At 30.4% G+C, this 18,473-nt stretch overlaps 1 long non-coding RNA gene across 1 annotated transcript; it reads right to left on the bottom strand.

Moving 5' to 3' along the window:
• Positions 1-16,248: 16,248 nt before the first annotated feature.
• Positions 16,249-18,129, bottom strand: LOC117683767 (uncharacterized). Its single transcript, XR_010709992.1, has 3 exons — positions 17,998-18,129; positions 17,215-17,283; positions 16,249-16,597 (listed from the first exon to the last, which is right to left on the bottom strand). It is a non-coding gene; the product is annotated as an uncharacterized lncRNA (long non-coding RNA).
• Between the last annotated feature and the right edge of the window lie 344 nt (positions 18,130-18,473).

The following is an 18,473-nucleotide window of genomic DNA, read 5'->3' as shown; positions in this document are numbered from 1 at the left end:
TTTCATTGGATCCTGCACACTCATGTTTAAAAAAAACTTTACAAATCATATCATTATATACCGCCTAAAAATGTAGCCTACAAAAAATCCTAATCATATTATTTTTTCGCTCGCCCTCTCGTACCCTTTTCCTCTTAATGTCCGACGAGCAAGAAATTAAATTGGAGTGGCCTAACTAGGATATGTATATTTTTTTTTTCATGTAAAAATGATAAAAATATAGATAAGGTATTTATACCGGTATATATAACAACAAACATTCTTATTCACAAAAATCATTTCAAAAAATATTTAAAATAAACATTTTACTCAACCATTCATTCAAAAACTCTGTCATTTAAGAGGACTAACATTTTTAACATTTTTGTGAGGCTTGTTGTATATAAGTGTCTTAATGATGATCTCAACTTGATCTACACCAGTTACCTCATCAGGGTTATAAAATAAAACAGACTTAAGACAGATAAATGGATGGACAGACAGACACCAATAGACAGAAATGATGATTTGATATACTATGCAATCATAGAATTAAACATAATTATAGACATAAGACATACATTTTAAAAATCAAGTTACTCCACGTGAACAGGTAGCAGTATATAGCCATTACAAACTTCCATCACTGCACTTGGTCAGTATAAACAACTTTTGATTTTTATCAATTGCATTTCTTATAGCATATGCATGTATCATAATATATACCGTAATTTTTTAAAAGAACAATTATTCATGACTTTTGGAGTTTCAGAAATGGTTTTCAAATCTAAGTAATGTAATGAATCATTGATGGTAGATTATCACTGGTTTGGTTCAGCTTCATGTTTCAGGATATGTTGTGTTGCTTATTAATTGTCTTAATATTATATCATAAATGTGCAAATAAATATTGTCATCCTTAAATTAATAAATAAATGCTCCAAGTCATCAATCGGGAAAGGCTTTATCAGGATGAACGTATTAAAATCAATATGATTAATAGCACTTCTCTTCATCATTCATGGTTTTAGTTCTTTACATTAGTCTTTTATTTTTCCGCATTGTGTCTTGTATTAGGAATAAACTCGTCAACACATACCAGTGATTTTCTCATCTCTTGGAGGTGAAAAGTCTGTATTAAAAAAAACAAAATGATATTACTGGTACTATTAATTATAACATAATTATAAGAAGGACTCATATGAAAAAAAAAATGATTTTAAGAAGCTACATGTAGTAAAATAAAATTAATATGGGCATGTTATGAAAGTATATGCAACATAGACAGACAGAACCTTATATAAATGGATTATTCTATATAAAAATTTGATATCAGGTGAAATTTGTCAACATTTTATTCCAATCTTGAACATTTAAATTTCAAATCTTATATGACTGTGTGTATTTAGAAATCTTATGTTTTCATGATTTGAAAATAATGGGAAAAAATAAGAATTTGTAACAATAATGAACACATCACATGAAATCTAAATATGATGTGAGCAATTCTATCAACCGATAAACTAAAATATACTAATGTTTCGTTCAACTGTACTTTGATTTTTAAAGTTCAATAAAGAGGGTGAATATCAGTCAGTTGTTCAAATGCTTTCACAGTACAGAGAATCAACATTATCAGTTACTGATAATAATTAAAAAATTAATTATTCATGCTATGATATGTGCCAAAAAATATCATCAATACAAACATATACATTGTAACCTATTTCCTTACAAATATTCTGTTCAAGCTAATGTGCATGAAAGTGTTACACTAAAATCATTTTGTGAGTAAATGCTAGTAAATAAGCTTGTCATATGCTAGAGTTAGCTCAGGGCCCTCTACACTATTACCTGGGTATATACGCGCCTGATTAACCTTACCATTTATCATGGTTAATTTCATCTGAGAAAATTCGAACTAAAATTGTGATTATTTTAATTGTAAACAATAACTGAACTAACAATTAATGATTTTTATGTTTGAACAAATAAATATCATTGTGTAGCTATTCTGCATATAAGCTAGGCGATATTGTTTTCACGTTGATTATATACGAGCATAATATAATCTGTAAAGTTAACATAATATGCAATAGCACATGTCATGATACCTACCATGCTTACTGCTTGCAAATGGCAGGTTTAGATCACAGAGAATTGGTGTATGGTCTCGTCCTTTTTTTACTCCCTTTTTATGACTATTCATATCCATCAGTTTTTGTCATTCCGACTTGTTGTTTATATCGAGATTTGGGAAATTACCGGAAATCGGCGAAAGTATGTCATTAACTTTAGGTTTGTAAATGATTAAAAAATCAAAACCTTTTGATATAAATGTTGATATAAATGATATTTTATGCAAGTTCATAAACTTACACACATTATATCATTGTTTTAAACCTTAAATTAAGCAAATCGCTGTGGAAATACGACCGGTCATCGCCAGACGACAGTTCGCGTTGCGCAATGAACTTGTTTTTGTCAGGTTCACATATCCTTAATATTAAGTGAAATAATATTGTTCATTATTTTCTTAACGTTGTTATAAATTTGTGTTTTCCAAATACCTAATTTTTTTGAATGTAGGTAGAGGAATAATATATTAGCTCAAAGCTTCGGAATTTCTTATTATGATATCATTATGAGAAAACAGAGTGAATCTGAATGACCGATAAAATACCTCGATACCAATATGGCATAATTTAATTCTAATTTGTCAAAGGCTAGGCTGACTGATTTTGATAAATAACCGCATGAATATTGCACGTACATTTTGTAATTACAATAATGTCCTACATTGGGTTTCAATTCATTTACATGTATCTAACATTACAATTTATTTAACGTGTTGAAATTAGCATAGCATTTAATTTGTGGACTAAACGTATTATTAATTTATGTATTAATTAATGTCGAAACGTTTTGTCAACTCATAAAATAACGTTAATTAAGTACATTGTAAACTGGTGTCACTGTTATAGTCCTTTTATTTGCTGACTGCTGACGCCTCGCAGTGGTGTTGGGGAAGCATATTGGGCAATTTAGCGTCTTATTTTGACTGTTATATTCAAAATTATGAAATTAAATAACTATTTCGAATAAGATCCAAAACTTAGTATCATCCTTTAAAATAGATGTCAGTGCAATAAATCGGGTAGTACATTACTGCCACATTGGTGCATTATCAAGTGGTAACTATAAATAGCTTACGTATATTCCTTAACATAAATGTGATAGAACAACACTACCCGCGGTTTCTAAAATAAAATAACCATACCAAGTGAAGGCAAAACATCTCAGTTTTATCAAAACCGCTGCTAGAATTCTATGTTCCATATGCTTCCTTAACATCCCGGCTCTTGAACTTTTCCAAACGATAAATATATTTTGGTGACTGACATTATTGCATTGCACTTTTCAATTCCATGTAGCAAAAATGATTTTAAAATATATAAGGAATAAGGAATCATTCTTTGAGTATTATGAGGTGATAATTTCGGTCGGGGCGTGGTCAAATCAAATAAAGCCCGAAGGGCTTTATGATAGATTTGACCACGCTCCGACCGAAATTATCACCTCATAATATTCAAAGAATGATTCCTTATTACTTATATTTATATTATTTCTAATGTGCACGATTAAAGATCTAATAATTATAACATGTTTACCGTTGTTTTAATTCGTATAATTATGCAAACCCCACTGGCGCCCCAGGAATACGTCATTTGACACTTGCATCACACGTGTGTTGTACATGAAAACTCACAGACATGTATTGAAGAGTCAAATTTGCAAATTTATTAAGTCGATACAACAAAATATCAAATCAAATATCATTTGATTTTTAAAAAAAATGTGTGTAGTTGCAAAATAGTAAATAACTAGAGTGTTTATTTCGTGATAGCGGAAGGTACTTTCCTCCTGCGCGGTAAGGCGGTCGATCTACACCTCAGTCGAGATTGTACTTGATGGTAATGGAACAGTTCTCAAAGCGGGAGTTATTCAAAACTCCAGATTTAATGCTCGAGTCGGACATGGTGGAACAATTAAGTTCATTTTGTACAGGTAAGTTGGAATTTTCAGAATTATAGGGAACGATTTGAAGATTCTGTGATTGTTGGCCGGAAATTACACATGAATCTTCAGATGGATCATTTATTTTGACACTTGCGGTGGTTATTGTAGATAAAGTTGCACTCGCACTTTTTTGGGGGGTAGAAGACAGTTCACGAGTATAGCTACGTATGGAAGCTTCGTTGCGATGCCCGGAGAAGTACATGATGTGTCTTGCTTCAAATCCAGCGTCGTTCATGGCCTGAATTGCTGTTGCTCTTAGACAGTGAGCTGTGTAACGTTTGCACCCGGCGGCCTTGCAAATATCCGGAAGGAAATTAACATATGATCGCTTTTTCATGGGATCGGCTGTGTACCATATGTTGCAATCTTTCGGGTAAGAAATGGCATCTTTAACACTTTATTGAAAAGATGAGACGCATTTGGGTCCGTTTTAGACAAGAAGAACATCTTCACAGGACAAGTTTCGTTTCCAGTTTCGTACATTCTTTTGTCGTTCAGTGCTTCAAGTTTGTCAATGCCACCTTGATAGTTTTTTTGTTTTGTTTCATGCTTCAAACAAGCATATATGGAGCCTTGTTCGTCAACTTTGAAATCGAAGGAATCTACCCGAAGCTGATGATGGAATTTAAGACCACGAGACACAAAATGTATCGCGATGATGTACCACATTGCAAGTCGCAGATTGACTGGAGAAGAATATGCACTCTCCAGGTAAGCAGAAATTTTCTGTAAATTTGATTTGTGAATGATCTCCTTATGAGTTGTAGGGCGAGAAGTTCCAGTGACCATTCTATGCTTCATGAGACCGGTCAAACTTTTATTTGCAGTTTTGAATGCTTTATCGTTTACAATGTCTATATTTCGACCGATGTCGGATAAATGCCTGTTTGTGGCGGCTCTGATTGCTTTCATGGTATTTTTATGATATTCGGAGGTATGCTCCTTTTTCGGGTTTAGGGGTTTTGCTTCACAGTAAAAGCGACTGAGTTTTTTCGCCAGATCCTCCTCGCAAATCTCAGCCAGATCTAGAGGGACTCCAAACGTTTCAATATGCCAATCTGTAATAGAAAACGCACAATGATATCCATGTTTTGACAGTTATTTGAGAAAAAACTGTAACTGCATAATATGGGATGTTTTTGTTTGCGTTTGATTGCTGCTTACTAATATTCACTTTTTTAAAAAAAAAGAAGCGTACCTGTAAGAATCTTTAAACCCCATTTGGTGCTTTGTTTTGTAGCCTTTGATTGTGTGAGTTCCTGAAATCCTTTAATTTCGTCGTCGGAAAGCTTGGCAAAACGAGTACTTGTTGGTGTTTCTTGGGCTGGCAACCCGGGATCATCGGATTTTTTCAAATCGGCAAATGCCTGTTGGGTTAATGTTATATCGAAGTCCGAAACGACCATTTCGGATAGAATCAAAACCTTCTAATTTTAATTCTGGCAGGAGGGCTTCATAATTATCCCCACTAAATACCCACTAAATACTTCAAAATCGCCATATTTTACCGCATCTGATATATCGTCGTTCATGGTGGCTGCATTCGATCGAAATAAAAAATGAAGTGATCAGCAGACGATCATTATAAGAAATCTATTCATCAGCAGACGAGCCGTTTATATAAAATATTTAAATTGCATATGAAGATTTTTTTCTATAAATTTTATTTTGAATGGTAACCTTTACATGCTCATTTTAATTTTCATTCATTTTGTGTGCGAAAAGAAAACATTTCAAAACCACTACTTTTTTTATTTAGCACATGCAATGTATTACTACGCGCGCCGTGCAGCCAATACCGTTTTTCGGTTTTGCTATAAGACACGCCCATTTTGTGTCACTCATATATATTTGATGTTATTCGGTTTTAGGGTTCAAAATTGATTTGTAATGTTATCACAGACAAAGACAGTTGAAAATGTAAATATATGAATATAATTGTAGTATGCAACTAAACACTCTTATAAATATACTCATAAACTGCTAAACCACCTGGTCATTTATTCAACAGACTGGCATAATATAACAAATAAACAGACAACTATATCTTATTTATTTCAAATCCAATTTTTGAGATTGTTATTTTGTAATTTATTAAAAAGTTAATGCATCAAATTATTTTACAAGATACTTATCTTATCTAATTAGCATCAAATCGTAAACAAATATATCATTCTGTAGTAGCCGACTGGAAACCATAATTAACACAATTTAACGGTGAACCTTAAACAAAAGTATGTTTTGTTAGTTTAAATTTATGTCTTTTGGATTTTGTAGCCCCAAAATACACGTGGAAGTAGGTAATATATTCATAAAGAGCAATTAATGCTCATATATTAATCCTAAGAGTCATTAAATGGTCGTACACGTGTCATAAGAATACAAGTTATTAATAATATAATTTTAGTTCTGAAAATATGCAATCGTATAAATGAAACAATTTTTGAGATATTCTATTACGAAATAATAATCTGCAAACAATATTTATTATTCTGAAACACTCTTTGTGAATTTTGTATCTCGTTATCGGGGTATGTAAACTTTCATATTAATTGTATTTTTTTAGGTAAGAATACCTATTTAAAAGTGCAAATGTATTATATTTGTTTATTGAAATGTTTGTGTGGTTTTAGTTTTGACTTTTATGAATTTCAGCAGACAAAAATAGAATTACTGTTATATTAACCATTAGTATTTTCTTAAAACCAATATACAGAGAGAAAGCTTGCGAGAGAGAGAGAGAGAGAGAGAGAGAGAGAGAGAGAGAGAGAGAGAGAGAGAGAGAGAGAGAGAGAGAGAGAGAGAGAGATGGTTTTACATGAAGTATGCATAAATATGCAAACATATGAGAACATAATAATTTAAGCATATTTTAGTAGATAAGGTAACAAGACAACTAACACCAAATGTAATTTTACATGTACATACATTATCATCAGCCATTAAATCCTACACACATGCCGTTCTCATTTTATATTGAATATTTAAAGTTAAATATACAGTACCTCCTTTTAAACGGCGAAAATTTTTTTAGGTATGATGCAATTTATTAAGGTGGTATGGGGCATATTTCGTTAATGGTTTTGATTGAAGTTCATAAAATCTAAAATACCATCACCTGTTTAGAATTTTCAAATACCATATTTAACCATTTTTTTTTTAAAAGGAGGTTTTTAAGTTTCAATTTGAATTGCCCCAAAATTCACAAAATATATGCATTGTTTACATGTACACTTTTTATACATGTACAATACACAGAAAGTTCAAGCTATCCGTATATTTAATTGTGAATTCATATACAATTATTTCCTTTCAATACTAAGATATGTTGATAACCTCTTTAATACGAATATATCTGCTTTTGTCATGTAACTTTTTTAACCACCTAGCCAGTACACCCGAACCCAAATTGTATGGTTTTCATACAGATATAATGCAATACATAACAAAAGTATGATGTTATCAACACAGAAATTTGCCGCTCTATTATTGCACGCCTTTAGTGTATTTAATGTTTAAATGTATATTAAGTGTAATTACCTTACTAATTTCTGTTGCTAAGACTGAACATTATATGAATAGATTTGTTACTATTGTATTATCCCATTTGGGTTCAAAAATATCACATAACATGTCTTGATGACATTATATACTTTTAAAGAATATAGTAATTACTAAAAGATGTTCCTTTAATAAACTTTCTAAAAATGTTGATAAGTAGTTCAGGTTTGTACCACATTGTTCTGTGTTTATTAAACGCTTTTGTATGACACAAATTCTTCAAGCCGAACAGATGAAAAATGCAGTCTAAAATAAGCAATAAGTAATTAAAGCAGCGACTGTAACGGCAATTAGCTTGTACCTGATATTTGGCCGACCATTTTTTTTTAAATATGCACAACACTTTTAGCAAATACATGTATGCAAACTTTTGAATCATATTACCATTAAGCAGAAAAAACCCGCATATGCATAAGTATTGGGCAATAAACGGTTTGGAGTAACAAGTTACAGGTGTATATTGAAATTTCGATTATAGAACTCCAAAAATGTCTTTCCTGTTGTTAAAATAGGGATTAAAGTAATGTCCACACTTTCTGAACATTGTTTATTCGAAAAATATATCATTCATTAATTACACAAAACATTTAAAGCGTAACGATATGCCATTAGACACTGTAATATTGTGTATTTTTAATGTTGTTTTTTTTACTTGAATATTTTTTTCGTATTTATTTAAAAGAATAATATCAAGTCGTTTGATCTTGAAGCTCTGTTTAAAACTTGTTTGTTAAAAGTCATGAATCGTTGCTTTAACTCATATTACATAACTATCGGGGTTTTTTTTATCCGCAAAGTATAATAGTTTATTTTTAACCGGTTCTCATTTTTATGACCCTTTTATCTTCAACATGATACATCATAGGGAAACGTAACAAACGTTGTAAAGTGAGCTGCGAATTGTTCGTTGTGTTTCTTACATGTACGCAAGTCCCACAAAATGGTCTGTAGAAGTAAACATTACATGAGCTATTCAAAGAGCTGTATTTATATATTTATGTTGTATGTAACAAATTAAAAAAAAACCGTAATCTTCTTAAAATTTTTTAACAATATTGTTGTTGTATTATTAAAGGCGTTTAGTTAAATCTAAAAAAAGTCTTATGTCAAAGTGAGATTCGATGTTTTGAGGAAGTTCAATTAGGAAATGGTTAACACTGTTTCTCATTATTCTGTTTCTACCGTCTCCATATTTCATTGGTTTATCATCACTATTATCGTTGACCACATAATGACACATTTTAGTCACCAACAGAAAAGGAGGCCAGCTCCGTAATTTGTAGTTAAATAGAACATGAAGGTCAAAATATATCCTGGTCTGTTGGGCGTGCAATACGAAAGGAATTATTATTCTGAAGACTTGATTTACTATATCACATTCTTTTTTTTTTCCTGTTTTACTTTGGGTAAAAAGTAATATATGCACTTTGAAGTTAAAATAATGAAAAGACAAACATTATTTTGAAAAAGAAATCAAAATGTACAATGGAAAGGAAAAATCATTGACCAATTTCGAGTAAAAAGAAACTAACTTTTTTTTTTACATGAACACCAATCTCTCACGCTTAATCCTTTGTCATATCCACTGCAGTATATGTACATTCAGAAAACGGTAATCAAATATATTGATTTATAAGTTAAATTGTTTCTAAATCAGTATATGTAGCATATACGAAGTCTTATACTTTTTTCCAAATACTATCAATTTTTCTTTTAGATTAAAGAAATCATAAATATTTTTATAAGCTAAAGCAAACTTTTAAAAAATCAGAGTGATTATTTTTTCTCTTTTTAAAATATTTATTTCGTCTGTTTTTCTTTTCTAACACAGTACTTTAGATCAAAACGTAGACATTTCTGATATAATTAGCGACCTTTTTTAAAATGTCTACTTTTAAAACTGAAATCACAATTAATAAGGTCATAGACTGTGTGAACCGACCACAGAAATTAAAAGATCATAGGAGTTTGGTAATGTGTGGAATTTATACGCTACACTAATTGCACGTAGAAGTCGTGTAATTTACATCAAAAAGTAAATAAATGGTGATACATAATTAGCATTTACTGGTCATTAAGTCGTCATCTTAACGTAGTTTCATAAAATTATACTGAAAAAAATATTATAATACAGTATTTTATTCATGAAATAAATAGGAGGCAAAAATATTTCTATAGAATGATAAATACTGTCCTCGATAAAATACATACTAAATTTGATACTTGTTAATGGTTAATCAACCATCATTAAAAATGATATCAGGTTTTTTTTGGAAGTATTGCATCTGTTGAAGCCACACGAGGTGCTTCAGGGCGATGCTTATCCTTAAGGTCTGTTAGATCATTTTGAATTCGGTGACCAACCTTTAAATTTGTCTCAATGACATACACTTGTTTCCATACACATCACACTTCTTTGAAAATTAAGTTGGAGTCTTTACTATTTTAACAGTAGCCTCTAATATCAGCCTTATTGGATGATGACTTTCCAGTCGTATTTTAATACAGTGTCTAGGGATTAGATATCAGCTTATCAAAGGAGTATTTGATCATATAAACTGCCATAAATAAAACATCAACCAAATTATACGTGAAAAAAAAACCTCAAAGTCTTTGAACCCTGTATTAATGCAATCTGATTAGTGACATTATTTATTGAATTCAACTCGTAAAAAGATTAAATGCGGCCTCTGTAATATTCATTTTGGGTTTTGATCGATCAGTATTCGTCGTCTATTGTCTTTCGCCCTAAATCGGGTGTCGTTCTTTAACAATTTTTCATTTCTAACTTCTTCATATAAATTAAAGGTCCAGTTGTTACCAACTGTTACCACAGAGTCGTGAAATTTAAACTTAATAGATTATTATATTTGTAATAGCCTATTCTTACATTGGTATTTCATGTATTTTTCTACACAGTCGACCACAATAAATAAATTCAAAGTACTTTTATAGTTTAATTAAGGAATAACAAGTGCATTTTTTCAATCACAAATGATATTAAATCTCACAACATTCTCAAGTGTAAACTTTCATTTTTCTCATTGATTAGTGACTTTTTGAGGCATGTAGGGTTATTTTTAGCAAACGGCCGCTGCTATAATTGTTCTTCCCTACATCTAGGGCGAAGATCCCTACTCCTCTTTTAACATTTGATGGTTGCAAACATTGTGCAACAGACATGACTGCCTGATTAAAGGTTTATAATATATTACATATTTTATTGAACAAAAAGTATATTAATTTATATTGAGAATTTTTTTTTTCGTAAGAATTGATATAAATGAAAAACACTCAGATAAATATACAAACTCAATTTATAAAAATACAACGGCCCAACTGTCTGATTGTTTATATTTTAGATGTAAATAAATAGTTTTACATAATCGTTATAAGAGATGACTCTAGTTCTTGAATACATCATAACTAATACGCAATTACCACGTGACTTCTGCATATTATTAGATTCAGTTAGGGTAAATGAATTCCATTCACAACGTGAAAATAATGGAAAGAACAGCAGAAGGTAGGATTTAAAGTTAGCATGACTTTTAAATACTTAAAACTTGTATTTCGTCAAAGTAATTCAACATACTAATACATTTTTTGATGTATTGAAAACGATTTTTTTTGGAAATAATTTCTATGAATGTGATATCAATATAAGCTTTTTGTTAAATAATTTTCCTTGAATGTCCATTCAAAAATAGTATTGCTTTATTGGAGGTTGGATATGTTTTAACGAGTAGTCAAAATAGAAAAGGTAGCATTATTTTTTTTTTCTTTTATTGCAAATTTCAAACTTTTAATGCAATTTTTTGTCTGAAAATTTCATAGTTTGTTCTTTGGAATAAAACCCATAAATATTTAAAATTTAAAAGAAGTTTGACATCATAAATGTTTCCCACATTCCCTTTAACCTACTATTTGAACACCCTTCCATATAATGTTTGTTTATCAAAGGAGCAATATGGTCTTGAACTGAATTTCTAGAAACATTTGTATTTTGTCAAAGTAATTCAACATACTTATACAGTCTTTGATGTATTTACAACGGTTTTGATTTGAATTATTTCCATGAATGTGATATCAATATTAGCTTTTTGTTAAATAATATTCCTTGAATGTCCATTCAAAAATAGTATTGCTTTATTGGAGGTTGGATATGTTTTAGACCGTAGTCAAAGATAGAAAAGGTAGCATTATTCTTTTTCTTTTATCGCAAATTTCAAAATTTAAATGCAATTCGGAAAATTTAAATTTTTTATTCTTGGGAAAAGAACCTATGGATGTCCTAAATTTATAAAAGTCTCACATTACTAATGTTTCCCATTTCACCCAAATCCTACTATTGCCTCACCCCTCCATAAAATATTTGTTTATGAAAGAGGGTAATATGGTCTTGAACTGAATTTTAAGTTGGGGCAGTACAAGTGCATAACAAAGTCCTCTCTTATGCTTTTTGTCCTTTTGTCTCTTATTACGCGTGGCCTTTGTGTGGTCGCTATTTGAATGAGGTATCGCAATTGTAGGCACCAGACTCTTATATACATGCATCTGTCTCCCAAATGCTAGAACTGATACCATTTCAATATCTAACTAGACTTTGACCCGTGCGTGCACGGGTTGACCATTGTATATAATATCGGACATTTACGAAATAGATACATCGACACACCATATTGTTGCCATTTACATAATAAAGCTTTAAGCCTACAATAATGCTATTAATTTCACTACACTCTGCTTAGTTAAAATTATCTAACTGTGTCTCGAGACAGGGCTATACCACAGTTAAAATGCCTCCCATATACCCGTTATGTAGCCAAAAATTGCAGAATCGCCCCGAAACGATTTTGGAGAAAATTAATGAAGCTGCATTGAAAACTATTCATAATAAACCTTTTGAGGCTGTTAATACTTTTCATCTAAAATTATAAATCATATTAATGGAGAATTCAACACTTTCTCCAGCAATATGTTTCACTCGCTTTGAGTTGACATTCGAAACTATCGGGATTTTTCATATTAAATGAACTGAGTTAGCGTATTCCCTTTGATGAACAGAATAAATATATGACATATTTTCAATGAAAATTTACACGTATTTGTAATATCGTTTCTGAGTTTATCCATGCAAATGTGATATTGTGGAAACAAAAACTAAAGAACCTTCCATGATTTAGCGTGAATGTAATGCGCATGCGCAAAATTGTAAAATCCGAAAAATCCATGTGATTTCCGGATTTTTTAAAAAAAATTCCTTGATTATTAATTAGCGAAGCTTGATTGGGAAAAAATAAAACCAAATTGGTAAATTTCAAGTGCCAATAATGTTTAAAATATATAAGAAAAATGATAGTACTCTTCCGATTTCTCGGTATTAAAGCCCAAAAATTCGAGTCTATTATTTAAATATAGTAGTATAGATAGATATAAATCTACCTGTACTACAAAGAAGAGGGTACAGTTTATTTTAATATTTCCCTAAGGCTTTAAATTCAAAAGTTGTTTAAATCTTGAAAAAAATAAACGTATACAGTTTTGAATATGAAATTGGTGTCTTCTGCTCAGTTTGATGAAAATGAAGGGAAATTGCACTATTTATGACGTCGCAATTACCCATTTACAATATATTTTTAATACCCTTCCTCATATTCCGAGGGATTATTTGGCTATTTTGAAAAAGGAACGAGGAGTTTTGGGTACCATGTTTTTTTTGTATCTACGAAAACGTCATTATTTGCTACCTATTGACCCTCAGATTTAAAGTGAAATACCCCAGACTCAATAACACATCAACGGGAAACCTACAATCATAGTCCAAGATGCAAAATGTAGTTAAAATAAAACATAATATGTCAATATTATGTTTGATTTGGATGCTGTGTAAAATGTAAGACCTCTGGAAACTAGGTTGGGGTTTTCGGCAAAAAACAAAACAACACACATCATTTTGTTTACAACTAATTAATTGCATAAATAATTAAAGTGAAATTTTCAACACCTAATAATGCATCAACATAATACCCAAAATCATATTCTTAGAGATGATAAGTCTCCAGCAGAAAAGACAAAGCGGTAGGAAAAAAATTAACATGACAGAAAGACGGACGGACGAAACCGGATAATTGCAATATAGAGGATGTGCAGGTATAACACATTACAATGCTTTAAACCGATATTAATCTCTTCCTGCAAATACATTTTTAAACAAGAAAACAATTTGGAATGTTCGTCTGGTAATATCTTGGTTAATTTCTTGTTTATGTTATGTAAAAGCATTAAATGCAATAAACATGATAAATATATTACAAACCACAGTTTTGATGACTTCCTAAATAGCAAGGCATAAATAAACGTTCCTATTAGAGGCAAAATGAACTTTTGATTTGAATTTATATACAAGTAAGACAGGTAACTGTAATTATTTTGTGACTTTAGGAAAACTTGTCAGATGCCGCATACGGACACAACTGTGATTGTCCAAGACCGGTCATAAATAACACTCTTTATATATCAATATAGTATTTTGTTTTAGGTAAACTTGTCTTTATTTTTTGTTAGAGCAAATACATGAAACGCTTAGTCGCAGTGTAAGGGAAATACAGAGATGCCTCTCCCTCATAACTTCTTTGTAAGTGCAATTTGTTAATTCTTTCTTCCATTTTAACTGATTTCAAACAAGCTTATAGTACATATCACTACTTCTTATGGATACAGGATTTCATTTGTTATAAGATAGTATGTATTTTAAAGAGAGACGTGCTTGTGTGACGACCAAACATTCCAGGCTTTGATTGATCACATAACGAATCTGAAAACAGAGAAAAATATGCACATGAGATATATTTGGATGGAAATGGTGCATGGCGTAATAGAAACAAAAGTAAAGGTACATATATTTATATGATTTCGTGTCTTTATTTTGGCTCAACTAGCTATGCCATAAAGTTAATTGTACAAGTATATACTTAAATATTGCTAATAAAGGATGTGTATATCATGTATCTATATTTGTAAATGCATTTTGGTTAAATGTTTTATCAAATTATGGATTAGGCCGGGGTTAGAACATTTAAATCTGAACAACCCACACTATTAATTATGGCCTTGTTATGATTTGCACATATTTTGGTATATTATTCTCTCGAATTTTGCAAAATGATTATCAATTTTGAATTTTTATTGGTTGTAAAAAGTTTAAAACGCAAATAGTTTTAACTATCAATTATCAGATTTTTTTTTCTTTTTGAAGCGTTGAATCTTTTTAAATTATTCAAATAAAGCTTAGTCTGTCATCGCACGAGCACATAGTATGGATTTAGCTACATTTGTATTTAAAACGGATTGATGGTCATGACCAGTTTTAGGCTGTATTTAACTTCGGTCATTATTATTAAGATTTCTGTATAGATCTCATTAGAAATGTGTTCTGTTTTTCAGAAACTGGAAGTGGATTTCAAAAACAGATATATTTAAAAGCTTGGCCAATTTCAAATGATCTCTGTTGTTTGCATGTTAAATGTTTGCACTGGAATTGAAATTTGATATTTTACTTTGAGTAGTGTATTATACCTTGCGAGTTCATAAATATAAAAACGCGATTGATATTTTAGGGTATATGATTAAATGAATAAAAAACGATGATTTCTTTCAAAGTATTTGGATCTTTTAAATAAAAAAAATTGAAATATACTGAGTTTGTCTTTATTGTGTACAGGCCAAGTCATAAAATTGGCCAAAGCATAGGTGACATTTGTATCTGCAATGACTGATAGTTCGCAAATTACGGAATTGTTAGAATCGTATGCTGTTATTTTTCATCATTATCTTTTTGAGCATTTTAAATAGAAACCTAATTAAAAGATGTTATTAGAATGTGTTTTTTTTCCATTTCGTTTTCTTTGAATAATATTTACATCAAACAAGATGCTTTTAGAATATGGAAAAGTGATTTTTTTAAACGTACTCCGTGTTTTATTGGTTGGATAGTTTCTAAAATTATAAATAAACTTATTATATAAATAAAAGCTGTAATTCGTGGAACATGCCATTGGTTGTCCCCTTCCCACAATACACGGCGTGAAGGTTAATGACTGCTTTAAATTAAAAAAAAATGATAGATCCCCCCCCCCTCCGCTTTTCACAATCGATAAGTTTGGTGCTTACTTTGTATGCTAATAACATAATTATAATTATGGAGCATGTACTTGTTTATACACAATTATGTCTTGAGCGTGTTTTCGGTTCAATGTTTAAAAGAACTGAAACCGATCACAGTCGCATAACTATTTCGGTCCGTATACAACATACTTGTAAAAAAGAAGTAGATCATATATGTTTGCTTTTTATTTTTTTTTATTTATTAATTCTTAATTAATTAGTATTATTATTTTTATTATCATTATCATTATTATTATTTTCCTTATGATTTATACCTATTGTTATTGATATTCATTATGATTTACACTTAACACGAACATGAAAAAAAACCAAACAAGCAAACAAGCACAAGAACAAAAAACAAAGCTTAGTTTGAAACACTTTCTCTTTATTCTGCTAGAAATACCAGAATAACTTTGAGGAGTTAAATGCAGTTATGCAAGACTCTTTTTTATCGACAATAAATCGTTACAGAAAAATCAATCAAGAGGAATAAAGGATTTGAATTTCAACAACTTGATATTCACTCACAAAACAAAAAGAAACAATCTTAAATAATAATTCAACATGGACATAGACTGTAACTCTATTTATCGAATCATATTGAAAAACTCGGCCATAAAACTGCGTATTCAATATCTTTCAAGTAGATGAGTGTAAAGATAAATAACAATTATCAGTACTGCCACTATAGCTAGTCCAATAGTTGCATGTATAAGGTCAGACGATTCGTTTATATTTGTTTGCGTGGAATTGCACTTCTTGGATTTTGCATAATCATCGACTAAACCCGAAACGGTGTTGGTAATATCTATAAAATAAATAAACATATCGCATAGTAGAATGTATGGTTTAGACAAAATAAATCGAGAATCAAAAAGTTTACTAAGACTTTTGCTTTGAAATGTTGAATTATTCATAAAAGATAATGCTAGCAACTCATTTCAAGAAAACTTAAAGTCATTTACATTTACTTAATATACACTTTAAAAGTATATGTTCAATATCAAAAGAAGTAGGTCACACATTTAACGATATTTGTACTATACAGTATTATTGATATCAAACAAAAACAGTATCCCCATTACCACACACTATTTCTAGATAGGTATAACATTCTGTTGGTTTCTGGTCATATGTTTGCCAAACAATTCAGATTTAAGTATTATTTTATACATGTAAGCAAACGTTTCTCAAAGTTATTTAACAAGATTTATCTTATATCAAGATAAATATCTTATGTTTACATGCAGATGTGTTACAACTCTATGTTTTAATACAAACTTTTAAAAAACTAAAGATATAAACACATTTTAGTTCATTATAATTTGTATTGCACGGTAGCACCTCGTAGAAAAGACAGATATAAACTTTAATATAGATATATTATGACACTAAATGCTTAAAAAAAACCTTATTCAACGCCACCTTTTGTTTTTGTGGAATTTTTGTAGAAACTAACTGTTGTGACTTCAATACTCGTGAAGTTGTTGCTGGCTGAAGAAAACCAAAAAAAATTGTTTAGAAACCAAAACTAAAACTTTTTAAGAGTGTTTAGATTTTGTAAATAAAAACTCCTCATAACATGGCTAGTACTGAAATGTCGGTATTATGATAAGCTTATAAATAGATGTAGCATCTGTGTAAACTTAGATTATATTAATTTTGGTTTTTTTTTCTTTTTGAAAATTTGACACATTTTTGATTTAATAATGCAACCATTTTTTTAATACTTAAGAAGAGAAACCTTTGGTTGTGTATTCAATCGAGACACATATATTCTCGCTGTCATTTCAAGGCCGATTGACTGTCTGAAGGAAGCTAGGTAGTCCTCAAATGTGTTGACTTAAATTTTTACATATGATATTTTTTGGTCATAAACTGTTATCAATTAGCGGAAAATCCAAATATTTCAGCTCAAAAAATTGAGTTTTTCAAGTTTTCTTTATATCGAACCACGATCAACGACCCTCTTAATCTCGTTTACAAAAAAGCTTTGTATAAAGATATACTCAAATTTAAAAGATAAAATTTATTGATTTTTTAATTACAAAATAACAGTTTTTAACCGACCAAATTATATTTTAAAATGTTAATAGGTAGATCTTATAGGTAAGTTGGTGTTTACCTAACCTCCTGAAATGATTTGCAATGAAGGAGTTAATAATAAATCAATTGCATGGTTAAATTCCATGGAAATGTGCTATATACCTTTTAAAGACCGCCTACACCCAGTGACAAAGTCACAGTCTTTTTTGCCACAAGAACAAATCATCTGACAGTCCTGTCCATATGTAGGATAAGTGCATTGTGTTCCACAGTTGTTTCCTTTAAATCCTACCGCACAGGCTGTTTTGAAATAAATAAAACATATTTCAAAAATGTACACATGAGGAAAAGCATTGCTTTAGTTTATCAAAAAAAAAGTGTCACTCACGTATGCATTCATTCTTAGTGTTGTCCCACCGATAGCCAACACAACATATTATACTTCCACCAACGACTCTACAATGATGTATAAAAAATATCTAGTTAAATACGAAAATTGGTTGTGTTTTAAAATAATGAACTTTTAAAATGAATATTATCTAGGTACCTACTTTCCACATATGTTGCAAAATACAGACGGCAAAATGTTGATGAACAAGACAAAAACAGTGCTACACTTAACTTTAAAATCCATTGTT

The sequence above is a fragment of the Magallana gigas genome, chromosome 10 (genome assembly GCF_963853765.1).
Source record: "Magallana gigas chromosome 10, xbMagGiga1.1, whole genome shotgun sequence".
In the NCBI taxonomy this organism is placed as follows: domain Eukaryota; kingdom Metazoa; phylum Mollusca; class Bivalvia; order Ostreida; family Ostreidae; genus Magallana; species Magallana gigas.
This window is presented reverse-complemented; position numbering and strand designations above follow the sequence as displayed.